Genomic DNA, 13,744 nt, shown 5'->3' on the forward strand with positions numbered 1-13,744 from the left:
CAACACATAAACTTCGGAGGACGCATTCAAACCATAGTACTAATTTTGCATGACACACAAACTTGTATTAAATTAAATTTTTACTGTCCATAAGTAAGTTTTTGTTGGAGTTCAGTCATACTCATTTGCTTATTATCTGTGGTCATTTCTGCACTGCTACAACACAAATAAGTAGTTGCTACAGAGACTCTACGGCCTGCAAAGTTTAAAATATTTATTATCTAGACCTCTGCTGAGAAAGTTCACTGATCCTTGCTCTAGGCTATATATTTAGAAGTAGAATTTCTATGTTAAAGATAATGCATATAAATAAATATTTAAACATTATATATATAATATAAAATAAGAATATTTATATTATATAGATATATACTATAAACTTTGCCAAATTGCTCTCCAATGTAGTTGTTCCAACTTATACTTCCACCTACCAGGAGCATTTGTGTGTTTCCACTTCTTTGTATTCTCACCAGGATTTTTTTTTTTTTTAGCTCTTTTCTAACACTTGCTAAACTATCTTTTTAACCAAGTAAATATTCATGTCTCAGGCTCCTTTAAAGACAATGGTATCTAGAATTGTTTCACTTTAAAAAAAATATTTATTTTTATGGATTACCTTTAAACTTGTGACAAATGATATTGGCTTCCTCTTAGGGGGTGATAGTTTCCTTTTAAAAAATTTTAAGGAAAAAGAATTAGTCAATTAAAAGATAAACGTTAAGTGTATGATAGTAAAGTGATATCCAGATGTAGTGAAACCATAAAGATGGATTCTGAATGATTGAAATTTGTGACTCAGTGAAGCAGTGGAAACTTGCAATCTGTATTTTAATTGTGGATCAATCATTTGCCAGTTGTGTGTTCTTGGAAAAATTATTTATACACTCTACATTTCAGTAAAATGAAGATAATTGCTAAAGCTTCCCTATTTCTTTCATAGTGTTCTTTTGGAGATCTATTGAGATTATAAGTGTAGGGTACAATGTAAAAGTAAGACATTGTTCTGTTGTACCATCTCCAGGTGGTGCCTGTATCACAACCTCCCTGAAGTTTCTACTGTTCTCCCCAAAGACAATGGACATGGTCCACTTTTGGTGTTTGGTTTTGCTCACATTGATAACTCTGTCAATAGCACTAACTCCACGCTCTCCATTTCTGCTAGTAGAAATTCTATTGACTGTTCATTAGCCTTTTTCTATTAAGTGTTCCCCAGATTCTATTCCCTCTTGTCATGTTACATATCTTCCTCCAGTAAATCTTCATATCATTTAAAGATATTCTCTGACAACATGGAATATATTTCACTGTTTATTCATTGGACTGCTTATGCATTATGAACATAGATGTTGTACTCCTTTGGCAGCTTCTTCAGACCTAGCATAGTTTCTTGCACAAAATAGTAGCAATGAATATATATTGACCTTAATTTCTTTTATAAGGATCCATTATCCCTTTTAAAAGTATGTTTGCCCCAATTTTGCCTACATGGCTGAAAATATGAGGCCTTAATGTGGTGTACAGGGTCCTCTAAGGTTGACCTCATCCTACCTCTTCAGGCTCATCTTTTAATAGCCTGTCTTCTCTCTCTCTGCTTCAGCTGCACTGACCTACCAGTCCCCCAAACATGCATGCTCCTTCAGCAGCAGGGCTTTGGCACATTTTGTTCTGAGTACATAGGACAGTCTCAAATTTCCTTTCATTTATTAATTTTTACTCACTTTTCAGACTTGATTTCAGTGGTGTCTTCTCCAGGGAAGCCTTGCTGTATCTCGACTATGCCAGATTCCCCTCTTGGATGCCCTGATAGCGCTAGACTATTCATTGGCAGCATTCATCATAGTGGCAACTTTACACTTATTTATGTGATTATCTGGTTAATGTTAATCCTACCTGTTAAGTCTTGAGCTTCATGAAGACATGGGAATATTTGTTTTTCCTCACCATTGTATCTCTTGCATCTAATAGCATGGTACATTGTAAATGCTCAATAAATGTTTGTTGGATGTTTGACTGAATGACTAATGAGTCGCTCTATTCCCTGCAAAATCAAATCAAACATAGTGTCCTTTCTTGCTCCCATCTTCCATGATCAGCAAGAAAATACATACGATCGACGGCATAAAATGAGCTTTATCTACTCTAGCCAAGTCATTTGGGAAAACTTCCAGGGTGTCAAGACACCAGTCATTGCTTCCAGGAATCAGTGACTCCCTGAAACAATTGTTAGTGACCTGCTATTACTGAACCCCTGCCCCTTGAAAGCTATATCTTCCCCAAGCAAATGCCAGAATGCTTTCTGTGATAGCTGGACTCCAGCTGCAGTCCTCTCTAAATATATCCATGTGCCATTTTACCTTAAATTTCTATCTAAAAATAATCAGGTTGTTGAACCACAGCAGAATAATACACAATTTAAATTCAGTTGCCAAGCAGCACATTTTTGCTTAAGAACAGGCAATCATGCACTTGGTTTCTGACATAAAAAGACCTGTCTTGCTGTAAAGCATGAATTACAGATAACCCTTGAACATTACACATCAAACCTGACACTAAGGGCAGCCTCCATATATATATACATATGTATGCAATTATTATTTAAACTCTATATTTTAAAAGTTTCCTTTATAGCCAACAACAGTAGACTTTGTCACCACTTATTAGTTTTAATACAATGACAATATATTATGGCAGAGAGGATTTTAAAAAGTACTTTTCTTTTTGCCACTTCAGTAAATCATATTCTTCTAACTCTGACCCCAATCTCTTTTTTTTAGAATTTCCAAAGTGTTCCAAGAGGTTGTATTTGAGTGAAGATAAAATATAGTGACTTCAAGATGCCATGTTTACATATCTTTATTTTAAATATCCTCACAGTATAGCTCTGGCAAGGACATGGTCCATGAACAGATGTCGGCATTTGATAGGATATAAACAACAACAACACCACTTCTCATGTTGAAACTCGGCCAAGGCCTCTTTGAGCAACAACATCTACTGTCTCTCTACAACCCTGTTAGCCCATGTGTGCTACTTAGGGCCACACAATTGAACCATAGGGAATCATCTTTTCCAAGATTTCATTGTGGACAGATACTTACTTGTCTTGATCTAAACTTACCTCTTTAACTTTTGGAGCCCGAACAAAACAAATACTTGAAAGAACAAATACTTGTTTTTAACCAGAGGAAATGATCAAGCAAATGGCCCGGATAATACAGCAGCGAGTACTTGTTTAGTCACCGACCTAATCAGGGAGAGAAATTATTACAGAAAATGTTAATATGTAGTTCTGGATTTTCTAAATTAATGAAGACTCTCATTTCCAATTTCAAAGAGTGCTGTTGGGTATCATTTGTGTTTAATGCCACATTGTTGCTGGGTTGGTAGTGGATTGGCACTGAAATGGAATACAGAAAATGTGCCAGTGAATACCAGAGTGGCCCAGGAAAAAGAGCGCCAATAGAACATCTGGGTTAGAGATACAGCTGCTTTGGGGAACGCTCTTATCCTTGTAGATTGGGTGATAAAATTCAGTGAGTCAGAACTTATATTACTATGTGTTTCCCAATAACTTTCTAACACAGTGTTAGGGTAAGGCTGCCAGGCCTGCTATTTACGGTGGAACCATTTGTGTTTCATTTTATTTTGCTTGATTGCTTCCATTGTGTTGTAATAAAACGTGCACAGAAGTTTTGATAAAGAAGACATCTTAATATTTTTAATAGTGCACTTCACATTTTTACTGAAAATTGAGTGTGTGTCAATATAAAACTCGTGTTGTGCTTAATTTTGTTTGGTGGAACAAAGAAACATTGATGTGAAAAGGAGTTTTTAACTACAAAATGATATATCGCTAGCTCAACAGTGGTTATTTCTGGCTGGAAAGTTTTGAATGATTTAAAATTATTCCTTTTTCTCTGATTTCTAAATGTCTTACTTGTATTATAAAAGTGCACACACGTACATGTATGTGCATGTACATGTGTGCATATATACATATACAGATATATTTAAGTGGATATTTTCCTTAGGCAGAGGTGTTATTTCAAAAGAACGTGATATTTTCACCCTCCAAGATTCTATCTCAGAAGTGTGTGTTTATGAGGTAGGAGAAATGAAGAGCAGGGGAGAAAGGGTGGGACAGAGCAAAGCAGAAAACTTCATCTCTTGTCTGTAGCTGTTGTCTGCAGGTAGGTCTTTTGCTTTCCATTTTTCTCTTGGGTCCCATGTGGCTTGGTTATAGAAATGTCACTTTTGCAACTATGAAATTCAGGACAGGAGAAACTAAATAACATGACATTCTGATGACTTCCTGGGAGCCATGTGCTTTGCTGCCTGAGGCTGCAACAAAGACCTTCCACTTGTGTGCATCATAAATCTTACTTTGGGAAGTCTGAGTTTTGTTGATGTTGTGGACATTGTTGTTTGCCTAGTGTTTATTTAGGAATTGGGTGGCCATATGGTTCATCTCTTCTTTAGCTGCAAGGAGTGGAGATACTGCACATTTTCTTGTCTAAGTCAGTTATGTGATTCTGTTCCCCTTGCCAGTGATTGGTGTGAGGTGGGCATGTGACACAATGATGGCCAGTTAGATAGAAGTGGAAGTTCATTGGGGGGTGTATAAGTCCGTTCTCATGCTGCTATGAAGAAATACCCAAGACTGGGTAATTTATAAAGAAAAGAGGCTTAACTGACTGACATTTCCTTATGGCTGAGGAGGCCTCAGGAAACTTTTAATCACAGCAGAAGGCACCTTTCCACAGGGCGGCAGGAAGGAGAATGAGTGCCAGCAGGGGAAATGCCAGATGCTTATAAAACCATCAGATCTCATGAGACTCACTCATTATCACGAGAACAGCATGGGGGAAACTGCCCCCTTGTTCCAGTTACCTCCACCTGGTCCCACCCTTAACACATGGGGATTATTACCATTCAAGGTGATATTTGGGTGGTGACACAGAGCCAAACCATATCAGAGGGCTTTGGGAAGTTTTTTTTCTGAATGTTAAAGATGGGATATACAACACTGATGTATGCTTTTTTTTTTTTCTTTACTTGAATGTTGTGTGAAGATGAGAACCTCAGAATTGCTGCAGCCATCTTGCTACCAAGGCAGAACAAATGAGAAAATCAGTATGCTAAGGAAGGCAGCTGAGGAAGGAAGAAAAATCTTGGGTTCCTGTTGACATTGCTCTGTCCCTGAAATTTTCTACCTCTGAATTTCTTGTTATGAGGCAATAAACACTCCAATTCTTTATCTTCTTTTTTTGTTGAATATCTAAACTTAGAGCCAAAATCATCCTAGCTGGTTTAACCTATAATCAGATTTCAAAATGAAAATGAGTTTTTCCCCTTCTTATAGGGGATAAATAACTCAGAAAAGTGAAAACTGCTACTTAGATAAATGCGGCATTTATACCACCTCTTATTCACTTTAAAGAGGAGGAACATGTACGTACACACACACACACACACACACACACACACACACACACACACACAAATCCTGCCAAGTGCTTTAACATGACTGTTCAGTGCCTTGCTCACATTTGGATTAAGAGTTTGGAATTAATTTAAATATCCACCAATATGAGTATAGTTAAATATGGTATATAATAGATAACGGAATAGCAGGCAATAAAGAGCATAAGGTAGATCTACATGAATTTTATCGGTAAAAGTCTTTAATATATATATTTAGTGAAAAAAGCAAGTTGCATACCTATGTACACAATATTTCACATTTGTGCCTATGTATAAATGTATGAATATATATAAATGATATTTTCATTTATATATTTATTAATAGAAAAAGTTCTAGAAGATTTAACAACAAATGGATGGTGGTCATTACCTTTGGGAAAGGAGCAAGACTGAGGGATGTAAAGCGGTATTTTTAATTTTTACTCTATATATTTAAGTAACATTTGAATTTTTACTGAAATAATTTATTCATGTTCTATTTACATAATTAAAAGCATAAACAATTCACAGGTTATGTCAAAATATTTTCAATTCATTTTGCCCTTGTGATGATCACTTCCTACCTAGTCCATCAAACAAAAATATTCATACATAATTTACTTTCTTTTTTATTAATATTTTGAACAATATATAGGTTTATGCTTTTTATTTTTTTTTCCTGTGGAGCGCGTACCACTCTCCCATCCCCCAACGCATACCTTCTAGGACCACATCGCCCTTTTGTAGGACTTCTCTAGTGTGTAGAATCTAGAAAGGATGGGTGTTCCCTGACTTCAGACTTCCACTTCTGGTCTTTAGTCTGAAGGGCTGAATCCTTAGTTCAGCCAGGAGTCAGAAGTGCTTTTTTCTGGGACTTTTATGTGAGTGATTCAGATGGAAAGAATGTTTGGCGTCAGATCGGTCACAGAAGAAACTCGAGGACCAGACGTTCCCTGTGGTGGGACACGAATCCTGCCTATGCTGTGCAGCCTCCTGACCCGTTTGAGTTTCTGTCTGCTCTCCAAGCCTGGTCCTGGGAGTCCTTGATAGCCTTCTAAATCACTCATTTTTTTTTTTTCCTTTGGATAGCTGAGTTTACTTTTCTTGCTTTCCGCCAAGAACTGACTGATATAACTAAGATTAAATAAAACAAACATGTCTTGTTTTTTTCTATGTGAGATGATAAATAATCACTAGGAACTTCCTATGGGAAAAGACTATAGAATATGAATGTCCTCAGCAAAGTTTTAATTTGTGATTTCTGCAGCAGCAAGCCAGCTCTGGGTCTTTCTCTATTTAATCATAGTAATGATGATGCATTGTTCTTTTACATCCATCAGGCTGCTTTCACCTTTGGTTACATGGAGAAGGAACAGAAGTCCTAAAGATAATAAATGGAAATATTTTTTCACCTGGAGTTTAACTCTTTTAAAAAATTATATTTGTAACCTGCTTTACAGTGGTTGATTATGGATCTGTAGAATGGTTGCCATTGAATTTAGTCTCTGAAGAGAATTCAGTAATTATCTAGGAGCATTCCCTCAATTTATAGCTAAGAAGCTGAATCCCCCAGTAGTTAAGAGACTTACCCAAATCACATAGCAACTTAAAGGCACAAAATTAGGCTTAAAATTCATGACTTCTGAATCTTAGTAAAAAATTCTTTCTCTAGATGTCACTCTCCAAAGATTTCATGATTTAAACAAAAGGAATGATGAATGAAATAGCCACTTTTCTTTGAAAAGAATAGTAAATAAATTCATAATAATACTTTTTGGACTATGGCTAAATAATATTCCACTCAGTATTTGCTTCAATTACCACCTATGTTGCTTTGATTAGCATGTCTGGTAAACTCTGTCTTTAGATAAGAAATATAAAAAAGTGGAATACATTTTTGGATGATTCTTTTATCCCCTCTTTTTCTTAATTATACATCTTAAATATATTCTTTTTCTTACTATATTGAAGGTGGTTACATAAGCAGAAAACGCATCTCTGATATATCACCATTCTTTCTGAATGCGTGACTTTTGCCTGGAGCCCTGCAGAGTGCAGCTAACTGGGAAGTTTTAGTGCTCCGGGGACAGTTGCTATATCTCCAGGCTTGGCTATTTCATATTATGTTTCCTTTCTGTGTGTGTCTTGCCTCCTGAATGAGATTGTGCTCTCAGGGGGCCTTTAGCAAATTAGTTTTGGTGGCTTAACTTTCATTCAACATATATGCACCGAGCATCTACAACCTGTGCTGTGTACTGTGGTAAGAATTAGTGGCACAAGTAGGAGAGAAACCTCCTGCCCTCAGGGAACCAACACTCTATTCAGAGCAATGTGTATTTTAAAGTGACAGATGATAAGAAATAATACACAATTAAACAAAGTAGGATACTGAGCTCTCTTAAAAATTTATTATTATATCCTTAAGAACTGAGATTAAGAAGTTCTGTTAAGACATTCTAACTAGTACTTTGGGCAGCCTGGAGGGGACTCTCCAGCAGCCTGTAAAGACAATTATGCTGGTAAGTAAGACAAAATGTATTCCTGTGAATAATTAAAATAATTAAACTGTTTCTAATATACATTAGTCATTTAATTTCTGATTTTTGCAAGACAGAAAGGATATCTGTTTTTAGCAAATGCTTAGAAAAGGTCAATGTGAGCCAAATGGCGGCAAATAGGCTGACACCTCTATGAAGGTGAAAGGAAAATGGGTAACATAAACTGTAGCATGATAGGGCTGACATGCTAGGGGCTTAAAATCACCTTTGTCTTGGCAATAATATTCAAAGGCTCCATGTTTTTTATTGCTGTACAGTTTCATTCATTTATTCAGCACATCCTTTGAGCACATTTTTTTTGAGCAGACACTGTTCTAGACACTTGAGATACATCAGGACAAAGATGCCTGACCCTGTGGGCCCACATTCTCAGCAGGGGAATATAGGAGATAAGCAAAGAGCATAGTGAATATGCAAATGATATAGTATGTTGAGGGATATAAAGGCTAGAAAACAAAAAGGAGATGTGGGCATAGTAAGAGGGATTAGCAATACTTGAGTAGAGAGTTTTTAAAGTGTTCACAATAGGACTCCTTAAGATAGTGACATTTGAGCATTACTTGAACAAGATCAGGGAGTTTACTACATGCAGGAAGATCATTCCAGGCAGATACAGTAAGGGCTAAGATGGATACAAACATGCCAGACAGGCTGGAACAGAGCGAGGGAGAGGCAGTGGGTTGGAGATGAAGTTAAATCATATAGCGCCTTTCAGTGTGGTGTAAGGACTTTCGCTTTTACTGTAAGTGAAATGTGGAGCCACAAGAGCAATCTGAGCAGAGGAATTACATATCTGATTAACACTTAGAAAACGATTAGTCTGATAACTGTGCTGTGTATACACTGGAGGGCAATGGTAACAGCAGAGTCCAGCAGAAGGTGATGGCCCAGTCTCAGATAGAGAAGAGGATAGTGCAGATCCGGTGGGTGGCAATTCAGGTGTTGAGAAGTAGTACGTTTCTATTTACATTTTGAAGGCAGAACCAATAGGACATGCTGATGATAGACGTGTGATGTGAAAGGAAGGGTCAAAGATGACCCTAAGATTTTTTCCTAAGAAATCCCATTAATTCAGGTGGGAAAAGTTATGGATGGAGCAGATGTGAAAGAGATGGTGAGTTTAGTTGTTGGCATGTTGAATTTCAGATGTTAATTAGATATGTATCTGGACATGTTAAGTAGGCTGCTGGATATATAACTTTGGCATTCAAAAGAGATGTCTGGGATAGAGATATAAACGTAGGAGTTGTTGGCATATAGATTTTATTTAGGATGCAACACTGAATGCAGTCAGCAAAAGAGTGAGCATAGATAGAGAACAGAAGAGGATCAAGTAATAAACCATATGGCACTTCAACACCAAGACATCAAGAAGAAGAGAAACCCTTACAAGAGAAAAAGGAGTAAAACAGAAATGTAGGAGAAACCCAAGACTGCGAGTCCCAGAACTGAGTTCTGAGTACTGGTTTCTGAGGTTACTTCGAAGAAGTTTTGAAGGCTCCAGTTAGTGAATTGAAGAGTTAGGTTGACTTGTTAGGCCAGGCGTATACAGATGAGACCAATTGAAGGGGATTACCTCCAAATAAGATATTTTTTACTTTTAGTTTCCTAACAGAAAAAAAGGAGAAAGGAACAGGTAACAGGCTTTTTAACAGAAAAACCTATCACAAGATGGTTTTTTAAACCGGAAATCCATATAGGATTTGAGTACATCTCCTGGCACAGGATCAGTATTCGATTTGGGACAGTGCAGAATTTTGACACAACAGTGACTGGCTAATTCCACTGAATTTCAGGATTCCCTCATGTTTGTTTGCTATTGTCAGGGCTGCGGGTTACCTCCAGTACTGAAGAAGATGGATTCCAGCATCAATTCAGATAGAAATAATATTGGGAACAGAAAGGTGAAGTCTAGGATATTTGAAGAGGCTTGTGTACACTAATGTGGGGATCGGGGGTGGAGGTTTTTAGATGGCAGACGTTGATATAGCATCAAATTATGCTTATATAATAAAGGAAATGCAAATGCAACCAATGTCCTTTATGTTGCAGCAAATATTTTTCTTTTGGATGCAGGACTCAGCAATAATTCAACTGAATGACATTACTGGGTCACAGCGTTGATCCTCTAGGCCAGGGTCAGTTCCTTGGGCCCCCTGCTTAATATGTCTTAGTAGGGTGGGAATAACTATCACTCACCAGGATCCAGTAGAGTAAACCATGTGGACCTGTTTCATGGAAAATTGTATCTATTAAAAAGCTATGTATCTTTCCTAGCTTGTTTTTTGTAGCTTTTCTCCTCTATGGCCGAGGTGAGTGAATGAAGTGAAAGGGAGAAGGGACAGTGTTTGAAGTTAGAGCACCTTCCCTAAAACAGAACGTTGTAAAATATATTTAAATTTTTAATTATATTCCAGGATCCATATTATTATTTGCTTTAATAAGTAAATAATGTATGAAATACCTTTCCAAAGAGTAAAATTGAGCCTTCAGCAAGTGTGGCTTTTGTCACCTGAGCACAGAGTCTTGCCTTAGACCAGATAGCATGCTACTAACAAGGTAATTATTTACTTTACCAGATGAGGGAAGACAAGCTTCGCACAGCTGACTACCTCTTTCCTTTTCTCCTTTCTAGTAAGCTAGATTGAACAACCAGGCATCCCAGGAAGAGGCAGAGGCAGAGAGGAGGCAGAAGCATAAGTAGAAGAAAGAGGAAGCTGAGTTAAGAGGGAAAAGTAGGTATAAACACACCCTTCCTCCCTTTCTCTCCTTTACATTTCAGCCCAGGTGGGGTTGCCCCTGACTGTCTTTTCCTCATCATATGGAGATTGAAAGACCACACAGATGGCGGGATTCTGCCAGTCTTGGCCTGGAGAAGAGAGCACGAGACACATTGATTTTCCCAGCAGTGAGAAAACAATCTTATTTATTTTTTCGTTTTGCCTTATTCTTTGACAAGGCTGCTGACCTCCTAATTATGACAAATTTAAGACCAAAAAGGGGAGGGCTCTTTGATTTCAGGTTACATATTTCTTATTTTACATTTAGATACAAAAGACTTTGCCAAGCTCTCCATATGTATCATTTTATTTAAACCTTATATCTACCCTCATTGTGATAGTTACTGTTACCACTATTATACAAAACAGAAAGCAGAAACACAAAGAAGTTGAGTCTTGTTTAAAACCACACAGGGAGTAGGTAGTGGTGCCAAGATTCAAGGTCAGATTTGTTTCATTCCAACTTCTTCCTGTTTCCTCTGGAGCATTTTATTCATTTTATTGGGGAAGAGGACATGAAGCTTTTGAATTATGGCACCCACTCTTAGAAGTAACACACTCAAAACTTTTGCTTATGCCCATGTTAGAGTAAGTGGGACCAGACTTCACCATAAACAACTAGAAAACTGGAACAAATATATGAAACACCTGTTTTCAAATACTGAACATCAGGCAATGTTGAACTGTAACCTTTAGAGAAGGGAAAAAAATGAGGTGAGCCCTACAGTTTCCTTAGCTTTCTGCCTGGAGGCATTTCTGGACCACAGGAACAGGGAAGGGCCTCAGCCTGAACACAGTGGTTGCACTGAGTTAAGAAGAAAAAACTGGAGTTGAGAGAGGCTGAAGTAGCTAGAATTTATAGGACAAATAGAGAAATAACACCCGAAATTTGCATAACAGTCCTTTTGATTTTTTTGCTGAATACCAAGCCACAAGTGATGTTGGAAAAAGAACAAATGGGAAGTTTTAAGCTAAAGCAGTTCCCCTGGCTCATGCTAGGCTGGGAGACATTTGAGTTCCAAACAGGCAAAGTAGAGAGTCCTCACTGAACACCTGGGACATTCAATGGAGACCCAAGAAGGATCATGTCACAGTAATAGGTCTAAACCAGACATACGCTAGCAGAACTAGACATACCCTAGCATACCCCTATGTCTAAACTAGACATACCCTAGCGTTAATAGGTCTAAACTGTACATATCCTAGCAGACTTACCCTAAACTAGACAAACCCTGGCAGGTTTGTTTTTGAGGCTTAAAAACAAACCTCAAAATGATCAAGGTGATTCTCGAGTAACTTATCTACCTGATAGAAAAATGTTCAGCACTATTTAAGAAAACAAACAAACAAACAAAAAACATATGGAACTCAACAACAAAAAATTCAAATTGTCCAGCATATCATTTTTAAAAATCATAAGTTCAAAGAAAAAAGAAAATGTTACCCATTACCAAGAGAAAAAAATCAGCTACCACAAATGAATACAGAAATAACAGAAATGTGAAATTAAAAATTGAAAGGTATAGACTCAAGGATTTGAAGGAAAGCATGAACCTCATGAAAGAGAAATGGAAAAAAGACCCAAATGAAAATTTTAGAGCTGAAAATACAGTGTCAGAAATGAAAAATTGAATAAATGACATTAAAGTAGGTGAACATGTCAGAAAAAAAAAACAACAGTGAACTTGATGACATTGTAATATACATTATCCAAAGGAGGGCACAGACAGCAACACACCTAGAAAAAAATGAACAGAGCCTCAGTGGCCTATGGGGCATTATCAAAAAGTCTAAAGTATGTCAATGGAGTCTCAGAAGGAGAGAAGAGAGAAAGAAACATAAAAATATTTGAATGAACAATGGCTTAACATTTTCAAAAGTTGATGAAAATTATAAATTGACAGATCCTATATGCTCAATGAACTACCAGCAGGATAAACACAAAGAGAACCACGACAAGCATATCAAAGTCAAACTGCTGGAAATCAGTGATGAAGATAAAGAAACAAAACAAAACAAAAAACACACGATAAGTACAGAAAAACAATAAATTACTATAGACTTCATATAAAAAACAATGCAAGCCATGGGACACAATGACATCTTTACATTTTAAGAGTAAAATCATTCTACCTAGAATTCTGTATCCAGTAAAAATATCCTTTTTGGATAAAACCAAAGTAAAAGCATTTTCAGACAAACAAAAGCTAAAAGAATTTGAAGAACTTCTTCAACAGACCTTTATGAAAAGAAATGTAAAAAGATTTCTCAGGCAGTGCAAGCAAAGAAGTGATAATAATAATTGGCCACGGAATTTCAGTTGAGTAAGAAAAGAAGATAAGATGTCAAAAGGACAGGGTAAAGGTGAATGAGTCAATAAATGGGTTGCAAAATGGCATTGTGAGGTTGTTGAAACTGAGTTTCTAGAGGGAATGAGGTGGAAAATAGGGTTGTTAGAAAACAAAATACGTGAAATTGAAATATTGAAGAATTTGTAGTTACTGATAATAATGAGGTTCCTAGCAAAGACTATAGAAATGGAATTTGTGTGAAAAATGGGTGCTTGCAGAAACAAGACATAACTGAGAGAGATATATTCAGAAAGAAACAATTTGAGCTATCATGACAGGAAAGAGGAGCCTCATACATTTTCTCACCTATACAACTGCTGATTATCCCTGCAGGTACTTCTTTCTGGTCATGGTCTTTTACCTGACTTCTATTTCGGTCTCAGGCTCAGAGGGAAGTCGTGGGTCACCTTCCAATTTTGGCTTTCTCGAAAATATTTTCCAGTGAGTGACACACTTGACAAAGTAATATTAGAGCAGAATTCTATATCATTAGTTTAACTGAAATATTATCGGTAAAATAAAAATATTTTACACAGAAAGAGGGAAGACAGAGATGGAAGCAGCCTTTAAAAGCCCTTCGGGGGCAATTGTA

The 13,744-nt window shown here is 36.9% G+C and overlaps 1 long non-coding RNA gene across 3 annotated transcripts in view; it reads right to left on the bottom strand.

Moving 5' to 3' along the window:
- The window catches only part of LOC104002012 (uncharacterized), a 171,519-nt gene that overhangs the window by 13,167 nt on the left and 144,608 nt on the right, over positions 1-13,744 (bottom strand). For all 3 annotated transcript variants that reach the window (XR_010150910.1, XR_010150909.1, XR_010150911.1), the window contains 2 exons: positions 3,119-3,244; positions 617-668 (listed from right to left, as the gene is read on the bottom strand). This is a non-coding gene — a long non-coding RNA (uncharacterized LOC104002012). The remainder of the gene's footprint in view (positions 1-616; positions 669-3,118; positions 3,245-13,744) is intronic.

This window comes from Pan troglodytes, chromosome 15, assembly GCF_028858775.2.
Source record: "Pan troglodytes isolate AG18354 chromosome 15, NHGRI_mPanTro3-v2.0_pri, whole genome shotgun sequence".
NCBI classification, from domain to species: Eukaryota; Metazoa; Chordata; class Mammalia; order Primates; family Hominidae; genus Pan; species Pan troglodytes.